This window comes from Anomaloglossus baeobatrachus, chromosome 4 (assembly GCF_048569485.1).
Source record: "Anomaloglossus baeobatrachus isolate aAnoBae1 chromosome 4, aAnoBae1.hap1, whole genome shotgun sequence".
NCBI lineage: Eukaryota > Metazoa > Chordata > Amphibia > Anura > Aromobatidae > Anomaloglossus > Anomaloglossus baeobatrachus.
Genome location: NC_134356.1, coordinates 236,771,842 through 236,784,348, shown reverse-complemented (window position 1 = coordinate 236,784,348; position 12,507 = coordinate 236,771,842). Strand labels below are relative to the sequence as shown.

Below are 12,507 nucleotides of genomic sequence, written 5' to 3'. Positions count from 1 at the left end.
AAACCCACAAGATTAGGTTGGAATGGCAAGGCTCAATAAGACACATCCATAAATAACACTCTGGTTAGTCCATACCCAAGAAGTTTATATAATTACGGATGATTTTGCTTTCACACTTTTTATTGAAACTGCTACCACAGAATTTTTTTTTAGTGTTTGCAAATATATTGTATAGAACACAATACATTTAAGCATACACATTTATGTGGCACAAAACATGTAATAACTGTTTAGCAAGAAAGCTTAGGACAATATATGTCATATGAACACATCAAAAGCCTTAATTGGAGATGATAAATGTCTGAAAAAATTGCTTAAAGAAGGAAACAAGAAGGAAAGTAAGCCACATTGAACGATGGCTTAACTATTGATGGAAAAACAATTGATTGAAACAGTAGATGGATATAGATATGTATCTGAGACTTTATTGAAATTTATGAGGAATAATTGGTTTTTCGCAATAGATATTAGAGCACCCAGAGCTTATAAATGCAAGAATATTCACCTATTTAGATAAGGTAAATATTCAAGGAGACTTTGTTTATAGAGATGATCAAATCGATTTGATGCAAATCATATTTGAGTGGAATTATTTGATATTCACAAGTTCGGTGAATTCAAACAATTTGCAATTTGATTCATTCAGATCACCAAAAATATAATGTCCTTTGACTTTTTATTTATTACAAAAGATTGCATCAGTCACACAAGAATGACTTGACATTAGACGCAACATAGCGGACATCATCTTAATGCCTTGCGGCTATCACTTCACATCATATACAGCAGCTAATGATGAAAAACTAACATAACCTGTATGATAGCCTAGGCAGGGAATACAGCAGACATTATATGGTGATTAAGGCCTAAGCCACACGGCATGAAAATTGGTGCGAGTGGAGTGCGATAAAAAATAGCATGCCACTCTCACCAATTTTAGCCTGTGTGTCAGCACACATGAGCGATTATTTTCTCAGCCCTAATCGGACCGAGAAAACAATCGCAGCATGCTGCAACTGTAATGCTAGATTCTTTCTCTCGCACCCATTCAATTGTATGGGGTGAGAGAGAAATCACACTGAACTCGTGGTACACCGGTGTACCGCGAGTGCAGTGTGCGAAGGGCAATAGCTGGCTACGGAGGAGAGAGGGAGATAAATCCCTCCCTCCCCTCCTCTGTGCCGGCCCACCTCTCCTCAGTGCTGGCCCACCCCCCGCAGCTGAGGTCCACTCACATGGTCGGACCTCAGTCGCAGGGACACTCGCATGACACTCAGCTCTGCTATACTACCAGCATGAGCCGAGTGTCATGCGAGGGAATCGCAGTAATCCTACTGTGGCTACAGCCTTAGGCCCCCTTCACACGTCCGTGAAACACGTGCGTGTTTGGTCCGTGTCCGTATGTACCAGAGACACGGACAAACGTGGACCATTGTTATTCAATGTCTGTGTATACACGTACGTTTTTCCATACGCTCCGTATGTCCGTGTGCGTGACACGTATGTGTATCCGTGCCTCACGGATGCTTGTCCGTTTTTGGCACGGAACACGCACACGCGCATCCAATGATAGTCTATGGGTGCGTGAAAACACGTACGTGACACGGATGCATCTACGTGTGGTCCGTGTCCGTTTTTTCAACTTTGCTTGTAATTAATGTATCTCTTTATTGCCAGGTGTCTTCAATTTACTTTGAGCTGTATTTAATGTCATTTTGCAGCCTGCAGGCATTAAGGAAGGAGTGTGAGGCTTCATTTGAGCGTTTGTTCAGCTTGTTTTTGGTTTAGTGCTTGAAAAACTCAACAAGACCCAGTATGGAAGCACACCAAAAAAACCAAATCCGGATTAGTGGCTCATTAAGTTGGAAAATGTTAATTAACACCAGCATCAACACATTGAATCATTAATGTGATGACAATCCACAGAAAAACGTTCTTGAAAAACGGATGGCAAACGCTAGTGACACGGATCACACACGGACTCTAAAAACGGACAAACGGATGAATCATACGGACATACGGAGACAACACGGATGTTACACGGAACAAGAATACGGATGAAAAAACGGACAACGGACATGAAAAACGGCCCGTGAAACACGTGCGTGATTTTAACGGACGTGTGAAGGGGGCCTTAAGGATAGAGTATGTTAAAGTTCACCGCACAGCAAAAAAGATACAAAGTGAACGCCCTAAAATATTAAGCAAATAATGACATGGTGTAGTTAGCATCTTTCCTATTGTATTTAAATTACAATTACACATTGGTATTGGTACTTTTGGTAGCGTGGACAAGGGCCTTGTCCTGCTGGAAAATGAAATTTCCATCTCCAAAAAGCTCAGCGGCAGAGGGAAGCATGAAGAGCTTTAAAATTTCATGGTAGACGACTGCGCTGACTTTGGTCTTGATAAAACAAAGTGGACCTACACCAGCAGATGACATGGCTCCACAAACCATCACTGATTGTGGAAACGTCACACTAGACCTCAAGCAGCTTGGATTCTGGCCTCTCCATTCTTACTCCAGACTCTGGGATTTTGATTTCCAAATGAAATGCAAAATTTACTTTCATCTGAAAACAAAACCTTGGACCACTGAGCAACAGTCCAGTTCTTTTTCTCCTCAGCCCAGGTAATACACTTCTGGCGTTGTCTATTGGTCATGAGTGGCTTGACACAAGGAATGTGACACTTGTAGCCCATGTTCTGGATACGTTTGTGTGTGGTGGCTTTTGAAGCACTGACTCCAGCAGCAGTCCACTCCTTGTAAATCTCCCCCAAATTTTTTAATGACTTTTTCTTAACAATCCTATTAAGGGTGTGGTTATCCTGGTTGCTTGTGCACCTTTATCTAGCACACTTTTTCCTTTCACTCAACTTTAAAATAATATGGTTGGATAGAGCACTCTGAACAGCCAGCTTCTTTAGCAATGACCTTTTGTGGCTTACCTGACTTGTGGAGTGTGTCAATGACTGCCTTCTGGACATTTGTCAAGTCAGTAGTCTTCGCCATGATTATGTAGTCTACTGAACCAGACTAAGGAACCTTTTTAAATACTTAGGAAATCTTTGCAGGTTTTTATGTTAATTATTCTAATTTTCTGAGATAATGACTTTTGGGTTTTCATTGGTTTTAAGCCATAATCATCAACATTAACAGAAATAAACACTTGAAATCGATCACTCTGTGTGTAATGATTCTATATAATATATGCGTTTCCCTTTTTGTATTGAATTACTGAAATAAATTAACTTTTTGATGATATTCTAAGTTATTGAAAAGCACTTGTACATAGAGCACAGTTTCAGTTTGATGAGGTAATGCTAGCACTGAAGTAGAGCACATAAGAAAAAAACGTACATATACAGTATTTCAATCCTAATCAGTCCATCTCGTAATAATTTTGTGCTGCACTCTGATCAGGGCCAGAGTCTTAGTTTGACAATAATAGCACCTGCTGCACACTTGGTGGTGTAGAGAAGTATGCACCATAGTATGTTCCTGGAAAGCTGACATAGGGACACAGGGGATGTAATAAATGTCAGCCATCTAGAAAACAACTGATCAGTACAGTCTGGCATAAGGCAAGATGGTGAGGGCAGCAGTTTACAAGTATGGAGGCTGCACTGGACAACAAGAAGAATAGGTAATCCTTCCTAGAGGGCTGATTGAAAGAGAGTGTAATTTTGTTTTGACTGACAGAGGTTTTTGAAATCGACACTCTTGAAACAGAAGAACGAAAATGGCAGAAGAGCCTGCCAAGTAGAAGCTGCTGAAGACTAAATTACTACAGCTGCCCGATATGGTGAAAAGTATGTATGTAAATATTTGTGTGTATGTCTTTATCATTTTGAATATAAGTGTAATTGTGTACGCTGCTTTAAATACTGCATATTTGTGTAAAAGCAGCCTTCTAAGAGTGTATGTGCATTGACAAGCAAACGGGTTTCAATGCATTGAACTTTTGACTTTCAGGCTCTGTATCTCATCATGTACTATAGCAATGAACATGAGACTACTTTCATTTTATAGATCATGTTAGCAATATCATACATACATTTGACTTGTGACCATTTAGCATATAATTAGTTGTGCATATTCTTGTCATGTCACTGTATTGTTACTGTTTAACTCCTGATGGAGGAAAAATCTTTTTCTTCCTAAATACTAGAAATTACAACTTTTTCTTACATTCCCTAGTAACTCAATGTGTTATTATATTGATTAATAAGTGAAATATCACTGGTGTGAATAGAGGAGCAGCCATGAAGAACATTTCACTAGAAAAAAGAAACAGCATCATCCAACTCACAGCGGTCTCTAGTAGAGATGAGCGAACCGGTCGCGGTTCGGCTCGAGGTGGTTCGCCGAACGGAGGTCTCGTTCGAGTTCAGTTCGTCGAACGTTCGACGAACCGAACTCGAACGTATAGGCTATAATGGGAGGCAATCACAAACACATAAAAATGCATTATAAATGTACACAAACAGTTAATAAACATTGCCATAACACTTACCGGTCCTCGCGATCCCTTCTGCACTCTGTCTCCTGCCGCTATTCCATCCGATGATCGCTGAATCCTCCCGGTGACCTGCACTGCCAGCAGAGATGCAGGACCTATCGTGACGTCAAAATAGCCATGTGACCAGTCATGTGGCTATTATCTCATTGGCTACAGACTGGTCACATGACTATGACACGTCATGTAGGACCTGCGAGTGCATCTCTCCGGTACACGGTGCACATATGTGTATCGCCGTGTACCGGCGACATGCTCTAGCACACGGTCGACTCCCCGTTCCGTTAGGGACCGGCTGACACAGCCGGTCATTAACGGAGATCACCGTTGCCATAGCAACGCAGTTAGCGGTGACGTCACCGCTAACCGCGGCTCTGAGAGCACCGTTGCTATGGTAACGCGTCTGTCAGCGTTACCGCTAGCAGCCAGCAGTGATCACTCACGGAGTGAAGGCTGCACGCTGCTGCACGATTGTAGTGAGCATTGTAGTGAGGATGGAGGTTCCCCAGCCCCAAGTGATGAGCTGGTGAATCTCATCCTTCCTCACTACAATCGTCACTACTACTACACTAGAAAGAAAGAAGACAGAAGAGCAGGGTCGTGGAGGGCTGACAGGGGGTAATAAAGATGGAGTCTCTAATGTGTCTGTGTATTTATTTCTATTAAAGTATTTTTCCTCTGTGTGGTGTCTTTTTTTTAACCCTTTATTGGAGATTCTTAATGGCCGGGTCAAACGTGCCTGACATTAAGAATCTCTGGCTTAATACTGGCTAGTAAAACAAAGCCAGTATTAACTCATGATTACCCAACAAGCCACCCGGCTCCAGGGCTGTTGGAAGAGTTGGATACAGCGCCAGATGATGGCGCTTCTATGAGAGCGCCATTTTCTGGGACGGCTGCGGACTGAAATCCGCAGCAGAGGCGCCCACAAACCTCGGGCTAACCTGTGCTGCGTATTCCAATCCCCAGCTGCCTAGTTGTACCCGGCTGGACACAAAAATAGGGCGAAGCCCACGTCATTTGTTTTTTAATTATTTCATGAAATAAGTGAAATAATTAAAAAAAACGGGCTTCCCTATATTTTTGGTTCCCAGCCGGGTACAAATAGGCAACTGGGGGTTGGAGGCAGCCCGTGGCTGCCAGCTGTACCTGGCTAGCATACAAAAATATGGCGAAGCCCACGTCATTTTTTTGGTGGGCAAAAAACTTCTGCATACAGTCCTGGATGGAGTATGCTGAGCCTTGTAGTTCTGCAGCTGCTGTCTGCTCTTCTCCATACAGACAGACAGCAGCTGCAGAACTACAAGGCTCAGCATACTCCATCCAGGACTGTATGCAGAAGTTTTTTGCCCCCTGAAAAAATTATGTGGGCTTCGCCATATTTTTGTATGCTAGCCAGGTACAGCAGGCAGGTACGGCTGCCCCCAACCCCCAGTTGCCTATTTGTACCCGTCTGGGAACCAAAAATAAAGGGAAGCCCTTTTTTTATTATTTCATGAATTTCATGAAATAATTAGAAAACAAATGACGTAGGCTTTGCCCCATTTTTGTGTCCAGCCAGGTACAACTAGGCAGCTGGGGATTGGAATCCGCACCACCGGTTGGCCTGAGCTTTCTGGGCCCCACTGCTGCGAATTGCAGTCTGCAGCCACCTCAGAAAATGGCATTTTCATAGAAGCGCCATCTTCTGGCGCTGTATCCAACTCTTCCAGCACCTGCCTGCTATACCTGGCTAGCATACAAAAATATGGCGAAGCTCACGTCCTTTTTTTGTAGTTTTTTGGCAAAAAAAATAAAAAATGCTTCCCTGGATTTTCCATTGCCAGTGAAGGTAACACCAAGCAGTGGGGGTTAGCAGCCAGTAGCTGCTTGGATTACCCTTAGCTAGCAATACAAAAAATGCAGCGGGAGCCCATATATATTTTTTTTAATTATTTATTTAAATAACTAAAAATAAAATGGGCTTCCCTGTATTTTGATTGCTGGACATCACAGTGCTGTAAAAATAAATCTTTAAAAAAATGACGTAGCGCTCCGCGGTATTTTTGATTCTCAGCGCAGATAAAACAGACAGCTATGGGTTGCCACCCCCATCTGCCTGCCGTTACCTTGGTTGTCAATCAAAATACAGGGAAGCCCATTAATTTTTTCTATTTAAAAAATAGTTAAAAAAAAAAATTACGTTGGGTCCCCCCATTTTTGATAGCCAGCTAGGGTAAAGCAGACGGCTGTAGCCTGAAAACCACAGCTGGCAGCTTTACCGTGGTTGGGGATCCAATGTGGAGGTCCCCTCAGGCTCTTTTTTATAATTATTTTATAAATATTAATAATTACACAATAAAAGTAGGGTCCCCCCCAAATTGGATCACCAGCCAAGGTAAAGCGGACAGCTGTGGTCTGGTATTCTCAGGGTGGGAAGGTCCATAGTTATTGGGCCTTCACAGCCTAAAAATAGCAGGCCGCAGGCACCCCAGACGTGGCGCATCCACTAGATGCGCCAATCCTGGCGCTTCACCCCAGCTCATCCCGTGCCCTGGTGCAGTGGCAAACGGGGTAATAAATCGGGTTGATACTAGCTGTAAAGTCACCTGAGATCAAGCCCAGCAGTTTGTGATGTCATGGCGTCTATTAGATACCCAACATCATAAACTGTCAGTACTAACAAAAACAAAAAATCGACAAAAGAAATTTATTTGAAAAAACAGTCCCCAAAACATTTCCTCTTTCACCAATTTATTGTAAGAAAAAAAATAAAGGGGTCCCACGACGACTCTGGACCGTCTAGAATATGGGGGGGAGACACTCAGGGAACGTATCCCCCATTTTCTAGGAGTGCGGACCCTTCATGTGAGGAGTGTGGGTGCAATGAATCTGCACTCACTCTCCCCGGGTCCACAGCAGCAGAGTCCATGTCATAATGGTTGCTACCAAAGCTGCAATGCCCTGCTCATGAGGTAAGGGCATGCCTAATCAGGAGAACTACTGTAGAGGAAGCTCTGCTCACTGGTATATAGGTGCTCAGAGGTAATAATAGATAAAATTAGTGAGTAACCTCGGCACTCTAAATCTCCCAGACTAAGTCAGTAAGTCCCAATGGATAGTAATGCAAAATCACTCTTTATTGGTCCGTATTAAGAACATTTTTTTTTTCATAAGCATATATGTTTTTGTCCAAAACAAGTTACAAATGACGTTTCGGCCTGAGCCTTCGTCAGATTGGACTTATCTGCATGTAATCATGAAAAATGACAATAATCAGTATCACATAAGAGTGAGAGAACAATAACATAAACTCGAACAATGTAGAGGTACAATTGGGATGCAGCAAAAAAATTGCAACACAGCAAGAAATGAAACACATGATACAAATGTCATAATACAGTACAAGGACAATATAGTAATGACAAATATGGGGTCAGAGTAGGCTTAGACAGCTCTGGTACGAAAGAGATGTCAATCATAAAGTAACATGTGCAGTAGGTGTAGAGCTACAGTATGCATGGCAGAGCTAATGGGTAGACTGACCATAGAAAAAGAACGGTGAAAAAGTGGAGAAAAAGTGGAGAAAAAGTGGAGCATAAGAGGAGAAAAAGTGGAGAAAAAAGTGGAGAAAAAGTGGAGAACAAGTGGAGAAAAAGTGGAGAAAAAGTGGAGCATAAGAGGAGAAAAAGTGGAGAAAAAAGTGGAGAAAAAGTGGAGAAAAAGTGGAGCATAAGAGGAGAAAAAGTGGAGAAAAAAGTGGAGAAAAAGTGGAGAAAAAGTGGAGCATAAGAGGAGAAAAAGTGGAGATTAAGAGGAGAAAAAGTGGAGAAAAAGTGGAGCATAAGAGGAGAAAAAGTGGAGAAAAAGTGGAGCATAAGAGGAGAAAAAGTGGAGAAAAAGTGGAGAAAAAGTGGAGAAAAAGTGGAGAAAAAGTGGAGAAAAAGTGGAGCATAAGAGGAGAAAAAGTGGAGAAAAAGTGGAGAAAAAGTGGAGAAAAAGTGGAGAAAAAGTGGAGAAAAAAATGGAGAAAAAGTGGAGAAAAAGTGGAGAAAAAGTGGAGAATAAGAGGAGAAAAAGTGGAGAAAAAGTGGAGAATAAGAGGAGAAAAAGTGGAGAATAAGTGGAGAAAAAAATGGAGAAAAAGTGGAGAAAAAAATGGAGAAAAAGTGGAACACCCTTTGGTACCTTTCATGTGGCACTAAGGGATGCTTAGCTTTGTATTTAGCCAAAAAAATGAAAAAAAAATGACGTAGGGTTCCCCCTAGTTTTGTAGCCAGCTAGGGTAAAGCAGACGGCTGCAGCCTGCAGACCACAGCTGGCAACCTCACCTTGGCTGGTAATCCAAAACTGAGGGCACCCCACGCTGTTATTTTAAATTAAATAAATAATTAAAAAAAAAAACACGTAGGGGTCCCCCAAAATTGGATCACCAGCCAAGGTAAAGCAGACAGCTGGGGCCTGATATTCTCAGACTAGGGAGGTCCATGGTTATTGGAATCTCCCCAGCCTAAAAATAGCAGGCCGCAGCCGCCCCAGAAGTGGCGCATCCATTAGATGCGCCAATCCTGGTGCTTCGCCCCAGCTCATCCCGCGCCCTGGTGCGGTGGCAAACGGGGTAATATATGGGGTTAATACCAGATGTGTAATGTCACCTGGCATCAAGCCCTGGGGTTGGTGAGGTCAGGCGTCTATCAGATACCCGACATCACCAACCCAGTCAGTAATAAACAAAAATAGACGACAAACACATTTTTATTTGAAAAAACACTCCCCAAAACATTCCCTCTTTAACCAATTTATTAGAATGAAAAACAAATCCAGGTCTGGTGTAATCCAAGGGGTTGCCATGACGATCCACACTGTCCCAGTCAATGAAGAGCAGGATGTTCCCCATTGGCTGGGAGAGCAATGCAGTGACCTGAGCTAACATCAATGGGTCAGCCCAGGTCACTGCAGGGCATGACAAGTGCTGCTGTCAGCGAGGTACATTACCTGCGCTGATCTCCAGCACTGCCGACAGCCCCTGTCACTGAGGTCAATGACCGGCGCCTTCACATCAAGTATCGCGAGAGGTCCGTGACGTCTCGGGTGGGAAGCGAGAGGTGATGTGACAAGCGGCGGCCATGGAGGACAGTGACAGCGCTGAGGTCTGGATGGCGGGACTTCACCACCGCAGGTAAGCCGAGCGGGGGGGGGGAGGGGGGGTGCGTGTGTGAGAGTGTGTGTGTGTGTGTGTGTATATGTATGTATACATGCCGCGGGCAGGAGGGGGCGGAGCGAGCTGAGCGGGAAGTGTGGGCTTCCTGCACGTAACTAAGATAAACATCGGGTTACTAACCAAGCGCTTTGCTTGGATACCCGATGTTTATCTTGGTTACCAGCTTCTGGCAGGCTGCCAGCGATGGCTCCTGCACACTGCAGCTGTAAAAAGCCCTGCTTTTTGCTGCTAGAACCGTTCTCGAACGTTTCTAGAACTATCGAGCTTTTAGCAAAAAGCTCGAGTTCTAGTTCGATCTCGAACAGCCCAAAAATCACTCGAGCCTAGAACTGGAGAACCACGAACCGCGAACCGCGCTCAACTCTAGTCTCTAGGAGCAAATTGCCAAACTACATCATATGAGTGTCATGACAGTTGAACGAATAAGAAATGAAGTCCGTCCATCCATTCAAAAGCCAAGAGGTGGACGTCCAAGCAAAATATCGGCATCAGCAAGTCAGCTCATCATGTGCTCTATCTGTGATAAACACAGCAGTGGAGAGGACTTATATGCTTCACAATAATGAGATCACAGATGTCCATGCAAGCATTGTGCGACACATGTTACCGAAGTCTGGAATGGTGGCCCAAAAAAATGTGAAGAAGCCTCAATTTTAGTATTGTCATTAGTAGTATCGGTTTGAGTTGTCAAAAAAGTATGAAAAGTGGACAGTAAAAGATTGTAAATGGGTGATTTGGAGCAATGAGACAAAAGTGAAGAGACTAGGCTCTGATGAGTGCAAAGGGGTCTGTGAAAAACAAAGGAACAAGAGCCTAATGGATCGGAAAATTGTAGGAACTGTCAAGTTCAGTGGAGGAAGCCTGATGATATGGGGTTGTTTCACAGCCATAGGCATTGGATTCTTGACCAGGATCAATGGTGGTCTCAATGCTGGGCTATATGTGAGTATCCCACAAGAGGAGTTACTTTGTACACTTGCATACTATGGATAACAAAAAAAAGTGACATAGTGTTAGACCAGGACAATGACTTAAAGCATAAGTCGAGATTGGCGAAGAAGTTTTTCCAATGATAATGAAGTAGAGGTTATGGATTGGACCCCACAGTCTCCAGACCTAAGCCCAATCAAACACTTGTGGGTAGAGTTGAAGAAAAAGCTGTACACATACCCAAATGAGTCGACCAGTATGTACCAACATTAGGAATGTCTAAACAACACCTGAGATCAGATTTCAGTAAAGACATGCTTGAATCTGATCAATACCATGCCCAGAAGGATTCAGGCAGTGTTGAAAGCCAAAGTTGGTGTGGATACATGAGGGTGAGTGAGTGAGTGCTCTCGTCCGCTGGCCTGGCTATTTTCAGAAAGACTGCATGAACCAGGGCTCATCCCACTGAATGCTTGCACTCCGTCCCCATGGAAGTGAAATAGTTGCAATTCAAATTTATGTATGAGATAGCCAAGATGACAGTCTATAAAAGGATGAGTGAGATATGGATGGTGAGATATGGAGAGATAGATAAAAATTCAAAACATTGTTACACGTTTGTCCATCAGTGTATGTGTATGTATAAAAGTGTAAAGAAGAGTATATTTTATTTCTCTATGTGCATGTGTAAGGTTATATGCTCACACTGCAGTTTTTATTGTTTTTTGTCACTTTTTTGGTGCAGATTTGTTGTCAGAAAGTTCTCATATTTGACTTCCAGCAAAGTCTATGAGAAGTCAGATTTGCTGTGGGCACGTTGCATTTTTTTTTGACTGCAGTTTATTTGTCACAAACTTCTGACAAAAAAATGCAGCATGTTCATTCTTCTTGCTTTTTGTCGCAGTTTTGTCACACGTTCTATATTGACAAACACATGAAATCAGAATTGACAAAAACGCAACAAAAATGCACCAAAAAAGCATCAAAAAAGCACCATCATTACAAGCATTTTTTTTTTACATTTCCAGGCTCTCTCTGACAAGGTGCAGTTTTGGTTGCAGTTTTGGTGCAGTTAAAACTGCAGCATGCATATATAGCCTAAGGCATGTTGCGTAATTTCATGCGTTTACGCTGCGTATTGCACTGCAACGTAAACGCATGCGACCTGTGTCCCCAGCACAATCTATGTAGATTGTGCATAATCCATCCGCACGTTGCATTTGAGAGAGCAGTGATTTGCATGCAGAAATTTTGATTCAAATCGCTGAGCTCAAAAAGCAATATGTCACTTACTCACGCTGTCAGTGCCGGCTCCCTGTTCCCTGCACTCCTAGCCACAGTACACATCGGGTTAATTACCCGATGTGTACTCCGGCTACGTGTGCAGAGAGCAAGGAGCCGGCACTGACAGCGTGAGAGCGGCGGACGCTGGTAACAAAGGTAAATATCGGGTAACCAAGGTAAGGGCTTCTTGGTTACCCGATGTTTACCGTGGTTACCAGCGTCCGCAGAAGCCGGCTCCTGCTCACTGCACATTCAGTTGTTGCTCTGTCGCTGTCACACACAGCGATGTGTGCTTCACAGCGGGAGAGCAACAACTAAAAAATGGTCCAGGACATTCAGCAACAACCAACTACCTCACAGCAGGGGCCAGGTTGTTGATGGATGTCACACACAGCGACATCACTAGCAACATCGGTGCTACGTCACAAAAGTCGTGCCTCAGCAGCGATGTTGCTAGCAATGTTGCTTAGTGTGACGTGGCCTTTAGACAAGGAATGAAAACATTAGATATTTCACAAAAACTTAAGCAAAATCATCATACTGTGAAGAGATTTGTGGCTGGTTCTGAGCATA

General features: G+C 43.2%; 1 protein-coding gene across 1 annotated transcript in view; it reads right to left on the bottom strand.

Moving 5' to 3' along the window:
* Nucleotides 1–12,507, bottom strand: part of LOC142302376 (dynein axonemal heavy chain 3-like) — a 2,626,214-nt gene that overhangs the window by 701,416 nt on the left and 1,912,291 nt on the right. The window lies entirely within an intron of this gene.